This window comes from Cupressus sempervirens, chromosome 7, assembly GCF_028749045.1.
Source record: "Cupressus sempervirens isolate cs-2001-9-10 chromosome 7, ASM2874904v1, whole genome shotgun sequence".
In the NCBI taxonomy this organism is placed as follows: Eukaryota; Viridiplantae; Streptophyta; class Pinopsida; order Cupressales; family Cupressaceae; genus Cupressus; species Cupressus sempervirens.
In genome coordinates this window covers 653694205-653710218 of record NC_143124.1, presented here as the reverse complement: position 1 = coordinate 653710218, position 16014 = coordinate 653694205, and positions in this window count along the sequence as shown.

The following is a 16014-nucleotide window of genomic DNA, read 5'->3' as shown; positions in this document are numbered from 1 at the left end:
ACCCATTACATGATGACATATGTCCCTAGGGGTCCTAGGGCCCCTAGCGACATATTAGAATCATCTTTATGGGTCAAAGGAGGTCATAGGTTGACCAATGACCCCGTTCAACCCATTATATGATGATATATGTCCCAAGAGGTCCTAGGACCCCTAGGGACATATTAGAATCATTTTTATGGGTCAAACAGGGTCTTAAGTTGACCTATGACCCTGTTCGACCCATTACATGATGATATATGTCCCTAGGGGTCCTAGGAGCCCTATGGACATATTAGAATCATTCTTATGGGTCGAAGGGGGTCATAGGTTGACCTATGACCCCGTTCGACCTATTACATGATAATATATGTCCCTAGGGGTCCTAGGACCCCTACGAACATATTAGAATCATTCTTATGGGTTGAAGGGGGTCATAGGGTGACCTTCACCCTATGACCCCCTTCGACCCATTACACGATGACATATGTCCCTAAGGGTCCTAGGACCCCTAGGGACATATTAGAATCGTTCTTATGGGTCGAAGGGGGTCATAAGGTGAACTATGACCCCCTTTGACCCATTACACGATGACATATGTCCCTAGGGGTCCTAGGACCCCTAGGGACATATTAGAATCGTTCTTATGGGTCGAAGGGGGTCATAGGTTGACCTATGATCCTCTTCAACCCGTTACATGATGACATATGTCCCTAGGGGTCCTAGGACCCCTAGCAACATATTAGAATCATTCATAGTTTGACCTATGACCTCCTTCGACCCATTACACGATGACATATGTCCCTAAACATATTAGAATCATTCTTATGAGTCGAAGGGGGTGATAGGTTGACCTATGACCCCCTTCGACCTATTACATGATGACATTTGTCCCTAGGGGTCCTAAGGCCCCTAAGGACATATTATAATCATTCTTATGGGTCGAAGGGGGTCATAGGTTGACCTATGACCCCCTTCAACCCATTACATGATGACATATGTCTCTAGGGGTCCTAGGACCCCTAGAGACATATTAGAATCATTCTAATGGGTTGAAGGGGGTCATAGGTTGAGCTATGACCCCTTCAACCCATTACATGATGACATATGTCCCTAGGGGTCCTAGGGCCCCTAGAGACATATTAGAATCATTCTTATGGGTCAAAGGGGGTCATAGGTTGACCTATGACTCTCTTCAACCCATTACATGACAACATATGTCCCTAGGGGTCCTAGGACCCCTAGGGACATATTAGAATCATTCTTATGGATCAAAGGGGGTCATAGGTTGACTTATGAACCTCTTTGACCCATAACATGATGTCATATGTCCCTAGGGGTCCTAGGACCCCTAGGGACATATTAGAATCATTATTATGGGTCGAAGGGGGTCATTACGACATATGTCCCTAAGGGTCCTAGGACCCCTAAGGACATATTAGAATTATTCGTATGGGTCGAAGGGTGTCATAGGTTGACCTATGGACCCCTTCGACCCATTACATGATGACATATGTCCCTAGGGGGACATATTAAAATTATTCTTATAGGTCGAAGGGGTTCATAGGTTGACCTATGACCCCCTTGGACCCATTACATGACAACATATGCCTTTAGGGATCCTAGGACCCCTAGGGACATATTAGAATCATTCTTATGGATTAAAAGGGGTTATGGGGTGACCTATGACCCCCTTCGACCCATTACATGATGACATTTGTCCCTAGGGGTCCTAAGGCCCCTAGGGACATATTACAATCGTTCTTATGGGTCGAAGGGGGTCATACGTTCACCTATGACCCCCTTCAACCCATTACATGGTGACATATGTCCCTAGGGGTCCTATGGCCCCTAGCGACATATTAGAATCATTCTTATGGGTCAAAGGGGGTCATAGGTTGACCTATGACCCCCTTCGATCCATTACATGACGACATATGTCCCTAGGGGTCCTAGGACCCCTAAGGACATATTAGAATCGTTCTTATGGGTCAAAGGGGGTCATAGGTTGACCTATGACCCCCTTCGACCTATTACATGATGACATATGTCCCTAGGGGTCCTAAGACCCTTAGGGACATATTAGAATTGTTCTTATGGGTCGTAGGGGGTCATAGGTTGACCTATGACCCCCTTTGACCTATTACATGATAACATATGTCCCTAGGGGTCCTACGGCCCCTAGGAACATATTAGAATCATTCTTATGGGTCGAAGGGGGTCATAGGTTGACCTATGACCCCCTTCGACCCATTACATGATGACAGATGTCCCTAGGGGTTTTAGGGCCCCTAGCGACATATTAGAATCATTCTTATGGGTCAAAGGGGGTCATAGGTTGACCTATGACGACCTTCGACCCATTACATAATGGCATATGTCCCTAGGGGTCCTAAGACCCCTAGGGACATATTGGAATCATTCTTATGGGTTAAAGGGGGTCATAGGTTGACCTATGACCCCATTCGACCCATTACATGACAACATATGTCCCTAGGGGTCCTAAGACCCCTAAGGACATATTAGAATCATTCTTATGGATCGAAGGGGGTCATAGGTTGACCTATGAACTCCTTTGACCCATTACATGATGACATATGTCCCTAGGGGTCCTAGGACCCATAAAGACATATTAGAATCGTTCTTACGGGTTGAAGGGTGTCATAGATTGACCTATGACCCCATTTGACCCATTACATGACGACATATGTCCTGGAGGTCCTAAGGCCCCTAGGGACATATTAGAATTGTTCTTATGGGTCGAAGGGGTTCATAGGTCAACCCATTACATGACGAGATATGTCCCTAGGGGTCTTAGGGCCCCTAGCAGCATATTAAAATTATTCTTATAGGTCAAAGGGGGTCATAGGTTGACTTATGATCCCCTTCGACCCATTACATTATATTATACGTCCCTAGGGGTCCTAGGACCCCTAGGGACATATTAAAATTTTTCTTATGGGTCGAAGGGGGTCATAGGTTGACCTATGACCCCATTCAACCCATTACATGATGACATATGTCCCTAGGGGTCCTAAGACCCCTAGGGACATATTAGAATTGTTTTTATGGGTTGAAGGGGGTCATAGGTTGTCTTATGACCCGCTTTGACCCATTACATTATGACATATGTCCCTAGGAGTCCTAGGACCCTTAAAGACATATTAAAATCGTTCTTATGGGTCGAAGGGGGTCATAGGTTGAGCTATGAACACCTTTGACCCATTACATGATGACATATGTCCCTAGGGGTCCTAGAACCCCTAGGGACATATTAGAATCGTTCTTATGGGTCGAAGGGGTTGATAGGTTGACCTATGACCCCCTTCAACCCATTACATGACAAACATATGTCCCTAAGGGTCCTAGGACCCCTGGGGACATATTAGAATCATTCTTATGGGTCGAAGGGAGTCATAGGGTGACCTATGACCCCCTTTGACCCATTACATGAGAACATTTGTCCCTAGGGGTCCTAAGGCCCCTAGGAACATATAAGAATCATTCTTATGGGTCAAAGGGGGTCATAGGTTGACCTATGACCCCCTTTGACCCATTACATGATTACATATGTCCCTAGGGGTCCTAGGACCCCTAGGGACATATTAGAATCATTCTTTTGGGTCAAAGGGGGTCATAAGTTGACCTATGACCTCCTTCAACCCATTACATGACGACATATGTTCCTAGGGGTCCTATGACCCCAAGAGACATATTAGAATCATTCTTATGGGTCAAAAGGGGTCATAGGTTGACCTATGACCCCCTTCGACCCATTACATGATGACATATGTCCCTAGGGGTCCTAGGACCCCTAGGGACATATTAGAATCATTCTTATGGGTCGAAGGGGGTCATAGGTTGACATATGACCCCCTTTGACCCATTACATGATGACATATGTCCCTAGGGGTCCTAGGGCCCCTAGAGACATATTAGAATCATTCTTATGGGTCAAAGGGGGTCATAGGTTTGACTCATTACATGTCAATATTATATTTAATAATTATATTGTATTGTATATTTTAATATAATGATAATATATTATTAGATTATATAACAATAATAATCATATATGTTACTAGATTATAGATTTAATAATAATAATTTATATCATATATATCACTATATTATATTTAAAACTATATTATAATTAATAATAATAATCATATATATTAGTATAATGTAATAATAATTATAATATTAATGTTCACACATTCATGAAATATATAATTTCTTCTAAAATTGTCTAAAGTTATTGTTTTATGTTTATTTCCCTTTAAATTTGTCTCCCTCCGAATTTAAAATTTAAAAAAGCTTGCCTTTTGAAATTTCCCTCCAAAAATGTATGGGAGCTCACTGAGCCATATCGTATATATGATTAGGCTTGGTATTTACCAAGCCTGCCTGGTCAACCCAAAAAATGTGTTTGAGGAGGGTTTTAGTGACACTCAAACTTCGGGTTGCCATCTGACAATGTTATTTTGATCAAAATTGAATGAAATGAAAAGAGTTTTTTAATATCGCTCTCAAGATTCCATCGATATAATTGCTGTCAAATTCTAAGTTTGATAAGTATTTATTAGTTAATTATCAATGAAGATTATTGTAAAGTGTTGATTGACATACTGATTGAAAAATAGCTATAACTTTCAAACGGTATAACATTTTTTAAATCTAAAAGTTGCATCACATTCTATGTTTCGCCTAGTATAAGAAAAAAAATTAAATTAAATTTGGTAAAATTTTCTATTAGTTAAGGTGGTCAGACATGGGAGTTTTTTTTTCAAAAAATTTTTGGTAGAAAATTCATATTTAATTATTTATTTGGAATAAAAATATTGAAAAATATGCGTCACATCCAGGCATGAGTCTACTTTTTATATCTATAATTATATTAAAAAAATATTATCATTTGATTTTGATTAAGGTGGTCAAACATACACTTACTTTTTATTTTCGCCTCAAAATTTTTGTAATACTGCATTAAAATCTAAACTTTTTACCAATCAATTATTTTTTCTCCTAATAAGGCCTAGTAGTTTAGAAACTAAATTCAATTTCCTACAAATTATTTTCTTACAACTTTTTGATATAAAGTCGATAACCACTTTAAAATTATGTGTCAATTTGACATAACCCTTATTTGCTAATTTTTCACTACTACTTAAGGCCATAGTTTGGTACACCATGATCATGTACATATATGATAGTGATAACTTCTTCTCTCAATGATGTTGAATTTGATGATATCAAAGATCGTGCTACTACTAATTGATGTGGGATAAGCTAGTACTTGTTCATGGACATGATCAGAATGTGCTAAGGGAAAAGTTGAAAGTCTAAGAGGAAACTTTTATGACATGAGGATGAAAGAAGGAGAGAACATTACATAGTATAGTAACCGAATCAAGGAAGTGGTTAGTTACATTAGAGTTGTTGGAGGATTCATAAGGAATGAAGAAGTTGTAAGTAAAGTACTAAGAAACTTGTTTGTTATTTATGTTATTAGAGTTTCTACTATTTAAGAGATGAGATCTATTCTTGGTAATATCCTTACTCTTGATGCTTTAGACAGTAGATTAACTACTTTTGAGCTAAGTAACTTTGATAACATATTACCTAAGGTTGAAAATTATTTCAAGTCATGTCTAACCATTGAAACTTCAAGGAAAGATAATAATATTCATCATATCAAAGATGGAAGTGATTGTGATATTGATGGGGAAGATAAAGAAGAGTTTGAAGCACTATCAGCTAGGAGGGTACCAAAAGGAAAATGAAAGTTCAAAGGTAGATTACCTCTGGTTTGTTTCAAATGTAATGAAGTTGGTCATATTATATATAGATGTCCTAAAAAGATTAGGAATGATGTGTGTGTGTGTGTGTGTGTGTGTGTGTGTGTGTGTGTGTGTGTGTGTGTGTGTGTGTGTGTGTGTGTGAGAGAGAGAGAGAGAGAGAATATTGAAGGAATAAAGATTAAAAAGACAAGGGAAAGAATTCATGTTACCTAGATGAGGAAGAGCACACTAAGTTAAAATATGATGATTAGGGAAGTTGTGTATGTTGTTGTGAAAGAATATTTAGAGGAGAAAAGGTATGAAGAAGAGAAAGTCTTAGTATTTATATCTCATGTTAGTACGAATGATACTTGAATTATTGATAGTGATTATTCATATCATATGACTGGTGATATAGATAAGTTTGATAAACTAAAGGAGTATGATGGTGAATTTGTTAAACTTGGAAATGATGTTCCTTATCATGTGAAAGAAAGAGGTTCAATGATGTTGAATGAAAATATTAGATGTGATTATCCTTATTGGATTCAAGGTCTGAAATACAATTTTTTGAGTGTTACACAACTAAATAACACTGGTCACTAACTGGAATTCAAGGAAAAGGAGGGTGAAAATATTTCATGGTGATGGAAAAATGATTGGGACTAGTGATCACACAAGAGGCAACTTATTCTATCTAGATTCTACTTCAAATATATGCTTTTTAGCTAGATTTGAAGATGTTTGGTTATGAAATAAGAGACCCTATTATATAAACTTTGATAATATGATTAAAGTCCATAGGAGAAACAAAGTAAGAGGTTTACCAAGTTTGCATAAAACTGGTAATGCTACGTGTAAACAATGTCAACTTGGTAATATGATTGAGTCAAGTTTCTCAATCAAATCACATTCATCTAATGATATGCAATATTTGGTTCATACTAACCTTTGTGGATCTATGAAAGTTGAAAGTTATTATGGTGATAGATACTTCATTCTATTTTTTGATGATTATTCAAGAATGATAACTTAATGTTTCTAAAAGTTAAATATGATGCATTTCAAATGTTCAAATAGTATAAGGCAAGAGTTGAGAAGGAAACTAGTAAGAAAATTAAATGTTTAAGATTTGATCGAGGAGGAGAGTTTATGTCTAATGAGTTTATTGACTTCTATAATGAGAATGGAATTAAAAGGAAAGTATTTGCATCGAGGGCATCACAACATAATGGTATTGCAGCAAGGAGAAATAAATCCATTATTGATTGAGAAAGGAGTTGTACAAATGTTTAGGAGAGATGTGAGGCCTCACCCAATCTACCATAGCGTAGATAACATATTTGCATTTTGATACTTCTAATTCTATGTTTTGATACACTTTTGAGACTACAGGGTTTTGTCATTTTAATATCTGCATTTTGATGATCCGCACTTATGTTTGCACATTAGGACCTGATTTATATGATTAATTATTTTATTTCATGTTCTAACCTATTACAATTTCTTTGATAGAAACTAAATTGTAGAAATGCTTGAAATGTCAAATTGTAATGTTTAAGTAGAAATTAGGGTGAAAGGATAGATTGTGATATGCACTAGGATCTACTTCACATGCCTAGGGACTCAATAATTGTGGATCCAATATTTTGTCACTATGATAGAAAATAGATTATGAAGTTATTTAGAATATTAATTTGATCATGTTAAGTGAAGTTTGATGTTGATAAGAAAAATTTGATATTTTAATGTTTTGAATGTTTAATGTGAAAATGATTAGAAAAAGTAAGTCAATTGGAAATGATGAAGTATGAAACCCTAATATTTGAATGTAATAATTTATTGCACATATTTACATATTACTTACATGATTTTCTTGGACTACTGATGCTTGAGTTTAGTGTGTAGGATTTTAACCATGGGGTTAATGGGGAACTAAGGCTTAAGCCCATGTAAATATGACTTAGCCAAGTTTGAATCAGTGGAAAATATTCAAACCTCATTGTAATTTGTTTTGTTTCATAAACATGAATTGTATGGGTGTGTAATAGTTTATTTCATATATAATTCAAGACATGTTACTATAAATGTACTATGTTATTTTTATGTTTCACTTGACACTTGTGTTGTCCATGTGTTGATGACTTGTTATTTAGGGTTTTGGGAAAAAGTCACCTAACCAAAACCTAACCCAATGCAATACTCAAGTTAACCCCTTATGGTAGAGTGTTAAGAGAAGTCTCCATCAAGGGAAATTAGAATTCCAACTTCCTATTAACTTTTAAGGATCAAAAAGTGGTCCTAGGGGGTTATTTTGGTGAAAAATAAGTGCTCTCATGATAGTACTATGGGTTGGGGGTCTAAATTTAACCTTTAGTAGGCCTAAATGACCTTGAGAACCCTCCAAACATGTCACTTTCTTAGAATTTCGAAATTTAAGAGTTCACATGTTCCTCCCACTTGGTCAAGATTACAATTTTAGAAAGGGGCAAGGATTTAAGAAAAGGGAGGCTTCTTGTTTGGGCCATTTTTAGCTAAGTGAGAAGTTGGAGGCTTTTTAAAGGGCTTGGGGGAAATTAGTGGGTTGTCTACCCACTCTCTAATTTTAGAGACTCTTATGGTTAGAAGCTTGGGAAGGAGCTCTTCTACAACCATTCATTACCATTTTGTAAAAGGGATTCAAGGTTGGTTTCTTCTTGCCCATGTAGTATTTTTCTTCAAAACTTGCATAATGGTATTGCATTCATGAGCATGAAGGAGTGTAAGTTTATATTGTAAGTAGAGTTCATGGTGTTGTATTGTGATATAGTATTCATGTAAATGTTTGAATGGTGTTCTACATTGTGGGAAGATTGTTGTATTGTGGGGTTGAGATGAAATATGTTGTTGCATTTAATTTTCTCTTTGTTTCTCCATTTTTTTATGTATTTATTGTATGAGTGTAAGGACTTCACTCACCCTTTGGGAAGGGAAGAGAAGTCTAGGGTGAAGTAGTTAGTTGGACTTGAAAATGTATTGAGAACCTTGGAGTATGGGCTCCATTGTATGCCATGATCATTCATATCTTTTTAGGGGTGATAAGGGTAGTGTGATAAATAAAGGAAAGTTTATGTATTATGGGCTCCAAGGGAGCTATAACTAATGGTAGTGTGTTTGGAGGATAATTGTGAAAACCTCGAAAAGGCATGGAATTTCTAATTTGTGAAAGCCCCAAAAGGGCATGAAATTTATTTATTGCAAATATTGTTTGATATGGCAAGTCTCCATTTGAAAAGCACACCTTCATCCTATGTTCATGGTTCCATTGGTGAACCATTGTGAAATATCCTTGGGATGGAATTATTCAAGTGTTGCATTGGGATGTATATGCATTGTGAGATTGGAATGAACCCTATTTGAGCCTTGTTCCCTAAGCTTGGGGGTGGTCTCTTTGGAGGCCTATGGTTGGGAGGAGAGTACCCATGGTCTTTGTTGTTTTGTTGTGATACATTTGCAGATTGGTGTTAAAAGGAGCAATCGAAACAAGCTTGGAATGGTCATTTTGTAGATGTTTCTTAAAGGAGAAAACTTGTCTTTGTGCATTGTACATGTATTGGAGAATCTCTCTCCATCTTATTCATGTTGTTGCAATGAAAGATTGCATAGTAGCAAGGAAGGGGTATGCCATTTTCTAATGTAGTTGAAAAAAATGTAGTCCTTCTTTATGTTATTGTATATTGCATTGTAAGAGTTGAACCCTTCTATTTTTCTGTCATTTGTGTATTGAATTGTAAAAGCGAGATCTTCATTTTATGTACATTGTTGTGAAGGATTGATTCATGAAGTGAATAAATAAGTTGGAATATGGACATAAGTAGCTACATTGTAAGATTTAATGTTATGCATATAGTTTTCATTGAAAAAGAAATATTATTTCAATATCATAGTTGTAAATGAAGGAAAAGAGAGAGTCTCATGTAAAGGGATTGTCATTACTATGATGACCAAGTAGTTATTATGTAAATGAAGAATTTCTCCTTATGTTGATTTATGAATCAAAACCATAGGTATGTTTTCATAGATTGCTTAGGTGTAAGAGATTCATTGCAATAGTTATTTTTGTTAAAGCTTAAGTGGTGTATATGTGTTATGTGCTTGTGTTCATTTGAATTAAGAACCCATACAAGTAAGAGTTCATTCAAGAAATTTCACTATGTTTCCATTCAACGAGAATCCTTATGTAAGCTTTATTATTGATAAGGAAGATGGACCAAATAGTTATATAGTTCTTGTTTTATTTTATCACTTAGGAAAAGGTTGATGTTGCCTTCTATTGATTTTAATAATTTCATAAATATGTCATTTGTAATGTACTATCAATTAACATTATACCTCTTCTACACCAAGAACTATCATAACAAAAAAATAAAGTAGGGTGAATGAATCAATAGCTAGAAAAGTATAAATGTATTATGAGAGAAAACATATTCTAGATGCACATTTTAGCTCTCTAGATTTTGTACGGGGAAGAGAAAATACCCCACTACCTATTACAGTCCATTAAAATATTCATAAGGGATATTCCTTGGGATTCCCCTAAATTTAAAAAATAAAAAAATAAAATAAGAGTGATAGGCTATCACAAATCAAACATTACCAAGTCATAAAAAGAAAATGGAGCTAGTGCATAAATATCCCATGACTATACTTAGAGAATAAGTCACCATCAAATATATTAAAACCAATATGTCCTATCAATTTCATTATGTGAAAAAGTAATGACAAGAATAATAATATAAAAAAATAATACTTTTAAAAAAATAAGATGAAACAAACAGAAAAACAAAGGGGAGCGATCACATGTTTTGGAGGAGGGAAGATGGAGGTGGTCCCTACCACTCTCCCTATCCTATACACCACAACCTTCCCCACCTTGTTATTCATGCACTTCTCCATGTTGGAAGAGGTGCCAAGAAGTGAATTTTTTTTTTGAAGGGGCAAACTGGTATGAGAGTTATGACACAAGGGGTTCTGGGCACCAAATGGGATACCCTATGAAGGGCTACCGCCTCTACACTTGCCACACATGCCTCTTGTTGGCCACATTAGGTTTGAGTGGGGTGGGAGGGAGATGTCGCTAGGGAATAGCATATAAGGTTAAGGGATAGTTAAGTGTAGGTAATAATTAGGGTAAAGTCATTAGATTAGTAGGTAGTAATAATAGCTAATGTGAATTGGTTAGTAAATTAGATTTTAATAGAATGTGTTTAATTAGTAGTATGGTTGAGTCAAGTAAGGGGGATCACCATATTATGATAGTTGTAATTGTATAATAATACTTAAATAGGGAGTTAATAAGATTATAATTGGTGTGACTAATAAAGTGGATAGTAGATAATAAATTGTTAGTTAATAATTAGTTTTATGTCATTTAGAAAGTAAGGGGGCATTACTCAATGGGTAGACAATTCTAATAATTTAGTTAGTAGATATTAGTTAATTGGTTAATAAGATGTGAAGTATGGACAATATTCGATGTAACAAGTTAGTGATTAATTAAGGATTAGTAGTTTGTAAGTTAGTGTTTGTGTATAAGTAGTAGTAGGAAGTAAATTGGCCATTAAATTAATTAGGGATTTGAAGGAAAATTTTTGCTATATAGTTGTTATGACATAAATTTTTGAGTATCTATATTTAAACTAGTACCATAATTAAATTTTCATATAAGAATATTCAATAGTTCAAACCATAATGCATGTTATAATAATCTACGTTATTTAGTAAGTAGGAGATAACAACACCTAACCTTATATATGAATGGTGAAGGAGATTACTTAGAGTTCAAATCAAACATAGTTGTGGAAATTGGAACAAATAATAATATAAGCAATGAATTGAGGTTGATGTATAGATGTTGGAAAACATATATACGTAGTGAATGAATATGCAAATTCAACATCTTTACATCTCTATATTTAAGTTTGTGAAGCTATATTGAGAAAAGACTAGGTATCCAACATTTTTTTACCAAGTTAGGTTATGAAATTGAAAGTAATATCAATGCTTACTCAATGAGATCTTGTGGGAAAACCTATTACCTTGAAAGCTATTATTATCTAGTCATAAACCATAAATAAATGTAATAGGATTCTTGTCAAAGTTATTTATGTTGGAAATGATTGAAAAGATCATGAATGAAGAATGATGGAATTGGTAAAGAATTCTTTCAATCATTGTTTTTTCATTGATGTCAAACTTGCTAACTACAGGAATGACAATTGCTTAAGTGATCCAAATACTATCACTTAGTTGATTGACAAGGAGGAGGCAATCAATAAGATGTAACTAGAGAACCTAGAGAACGGTTGAAGTTATGATGTTGTAATGAAGTACAAGGATCAACTAAGCCATTGATGAAATAGTGTATTGATGACATACTCTAAGACACAGGGGATGGACACACTAAGACACATCAAAGATGTAAGGTTTAACTAAGTCATTTGTAATGCATAACTAAGTTCATTTGTGAGAACTGAGCAAGCTAGTTAGAGCTGAGCAAATTCTTTAGGTGCCGAGTAAAATAGAAACTACAAAAGATGCTGAGAAATCCAAAACTAGATAGTGTCAAGATTATTGAAAGGGAGATAGAGTGAGATGGTCATAAGTGTGGTCGTGTGAAGAAGCCAAGAGAAGGCTAGTGTGAAGTGTTAAGAAGAGGACACAGTGAGGAGTAAGCACAGAGCATCAAGACTCTGAGTTGATCAAGCAACCATAGAGTGCATTAGCATAATGAGTGGAAGAACTCAAGGAAACAGATCTTGAAGGGTGGACAAGCTGTCAGCACTGCAAGGAAGAAAAGCCAAGCAAAGAAAAGAACTGAAGAGTGATCTAAAATCTACAAGGTTAGAGTTGCAATCTTTATTAGGTCAAAACCTTTCTAATGCTTTCTTACCATTGTATTAGACATTGAAATCCTACATTGCTAGGTTAGCTTAATAGCTAGGTGGATAAGCCTTAGGAAAAGGATAGAAGATCCCCAGGAGAAGGATAAGAGATCCTCAGGAGAAGGATAGGAGATCCTTAGAGAGAGGGATAAAATATTCTTTTGAGAAGGTGACTATAAATCCCATGGACTTGGATGGGCCTAATAGCTCTATGTAAATCCTTTAACAGGGTGGCATTCTAAGTTGAATGTTCTTAAGTCCTCTAACAGGGTGTAGAAATCATTTAACAAGGTCACATCGGATAGTGTGTAAAGCCTTTAATAGGGCAGGCCTTTAACAGGGCAAACCATCAAAAGTGGCTGAAATCAATTGTGCAGTTATTTTGTGGGTGTCATCCCCACCCCAATTTTACCTTCTTATTCTTGGAGGGTTTCTGGGTCACCAAAATCCTTTGTGTTATGACGTGATGCATGTTTACTTTTCATGATTGTTTAATAATTAATTGCATGCATGATAATTTCAATTATATGCCATTAAGGATTTGACAAAAAATTGTATTGGATATTATTGGACCTTGGATAACTGATTCACCCCCCTCTCAGTTATTCTAAAAATAATTCTAACAATTTATTTTCATTATACTAGAGCATCAAATGAAACAAATCATCTGACATCATCATCAAGCTAGAACCATACAATCAATCAACTATATCCTATAGGTACTCAAAAAAAATTACTTATCATGTGTTACCTAAGACATAGTTAGAATGTTGAAACAACCTATTATTGATAAGTGTATTACTCTATGATAAACAACCAAATTTAGAGATCACTTTCATTCTATTATTTAAATATGTAAAACACATAGCACCTATTGAATGTAACTGTTATTCGAAAACCTAGAGTAGATATATTCTAATCACTTAACACTGTGACAACTTGGTTGTAACATGCATATGTCAATAGGCGATTCCTTAAGTTATCTTATCAAAAAGAAAATGTAGTTGTGTTTTTGCACTGTAATTTTGGGCATGACAAGAGAAGCTATTAGTACTAGTGTCTACACCCTTAACCAAGTAAAATTGAAGAAAGGTACAAGCAAGACACCTTATGAACTCTAGTATGGACACACAATGAAGGAATATTCCTAAGATACTCTACTAGGAGAAAAATATACAAATGTTTGAATAAAGTGACTGACGCTATGGTTGAAAGTGTAAATGTGAGAATTGATGAGTTTGCACATAAGAATGATGATGAAAGAAAGAAAGAACCTAAGTACTATCATAGATTTGTTTATGCACAAGGAGACTTAACATTTTACCTGAGTAGAAAATTGAGTCACAACAAAGGTTTATCAAACAACAGTAGAGAGCCACTGAGAAAAAAATGGACCCAAGCCACTGCCAAGTATAATGTTGAACCCCAACCAAGTGATAAAAGTCATCAAGAACCAAGATCTGAACCTATTTTAGCAAAATATGTTAGAATAAATCATTCCCAATATCGTATAATTGGAGATAAGAGTGTTGGAATCTTGCCAAGAAGTTGAAAGATAATAGATGTTTTATTTCTAAGTTTGTGGCTAGAATAGTAAAATATGATTTGATAATGAAAATTGGAGCAATGCTATGAATGAGGAGATTGAGAAAATTGAGAAGAATAACACATGGACACTAGTACTGAGACTAAAGGATAAAAATGTGATTGGTGCAAAATGGACTTTTAGGAAAAAGTTCAATGGGAATGGAGAAGTTTTTAGGAACAAATCCATACTAGTATGTATGAGATATGCACAAGAAGAAGAAATTGACTATGGTGAAACATTCTCACATGTTGAAAGATTGGAAGGAGTAAGAACACTACTTGCATATGTTGCATAAAAAAGATTCAAAGTTTGGCAAATGGATATCAATTCTACATTTCTGAATGGAATTCTGAGGAAGAGGTCTACATTGAACAATCTAAAGGATTTGAGAAATAAGATTAGAGGAACATGGTATGTAAACTACACAAAGATTTGTATAGATTGAAGCAAGCAACTTGAGCATGGTGTGAAAGATTGCATTCCTATTTGATGAGAACTGGTTTTGTTAGAACTAGTGACAACAATAATCTATACTTGAAAAGTGACTATCAAGATGAGGTCTTAATAGCTGAGATATTTTTTGATGACATTATATTTGGAGGAAATAAATTGATGTGTAAGTCATTTGTTGATAAGATGAGGAAAGGGTTTGAGATGTCAATGTTTGGTGAGATAAAATTCTTTATTGGTCTACAAGTTCATCAAACTAAAGGAGGAATACACATTAATCAATCCAAATACAAAAAGGAGATATTGAAAACTATTGGCATGGATAACTCAAGACTAGTAAGTACACATATGGTCATTTGATGCAAACTATCTAAAGAAGAAAATTTTGTGTAGAAGTAAATGAGACACTATATAGATCTATGATTAGAAATTTGCAATGTGTATCTCATAGCATACCTAATATTGCAAATATTTTTGAAATAGTTGCAATATTCTCAACCAATCCTAAGGAGACACATATGACTACAGTGAAAAGAATATTTAGATATATTAAAGTAACTAAAGATTATGGATTATGGTACAAAATTTTTTTGATTTTGAGTTAAGAGATTACACTACTGATGATTGGGAAGGAAATGTTGATGACATAAAGAATACTAGTTTTAGAGATTTATTTTTAGGAGAAAGATTGGTGACATGGATAAGTAAGAAATAATGTTGTGTATCTCAATACAATACTAAAGTTGAATATGTAGCTGTTGTAATCAATTGTTCAAACATTGTATGGATCAAGCATCTATTGGAAGGTATGGAAGAAGTCAAACAACTTGTTACTATTTATTGTGACAATACATATCAAAGAATTTGATGATGCAATGCAAAAACAAAACACATATCTATTAAGTATAACTACTTGAGAGAGAAAGTTCAAGAAAAATAGGTTAGATTGGAATCTGTGAAGTTAAAAGAGAAATTACAAATATATTCACTAAGCTATTACCTAAGGATGCTTTTGAGTATCTCAGAGGTAAACTAGGAGTCCTTCGCCTATATAATATTCACTATGTGAAGATGCATGTTGCATCTTTTCATAGTTTATCAAAAAATATCTTTATGGAGTTGATGGAGGAGTTTACTTTTTAGAGACCCTCTAAGATTTGTGAAAATAAGTGTAATGAAGAAGGTGTAATAATTACATGCAAAGTACAAGCTGTAACTATAAGGTTGATTTAAGTTTCAAACTGAAGCTTATAGTTACCTTTGGCATTGTCATCAAAGGGGGAGAGAAATGGTA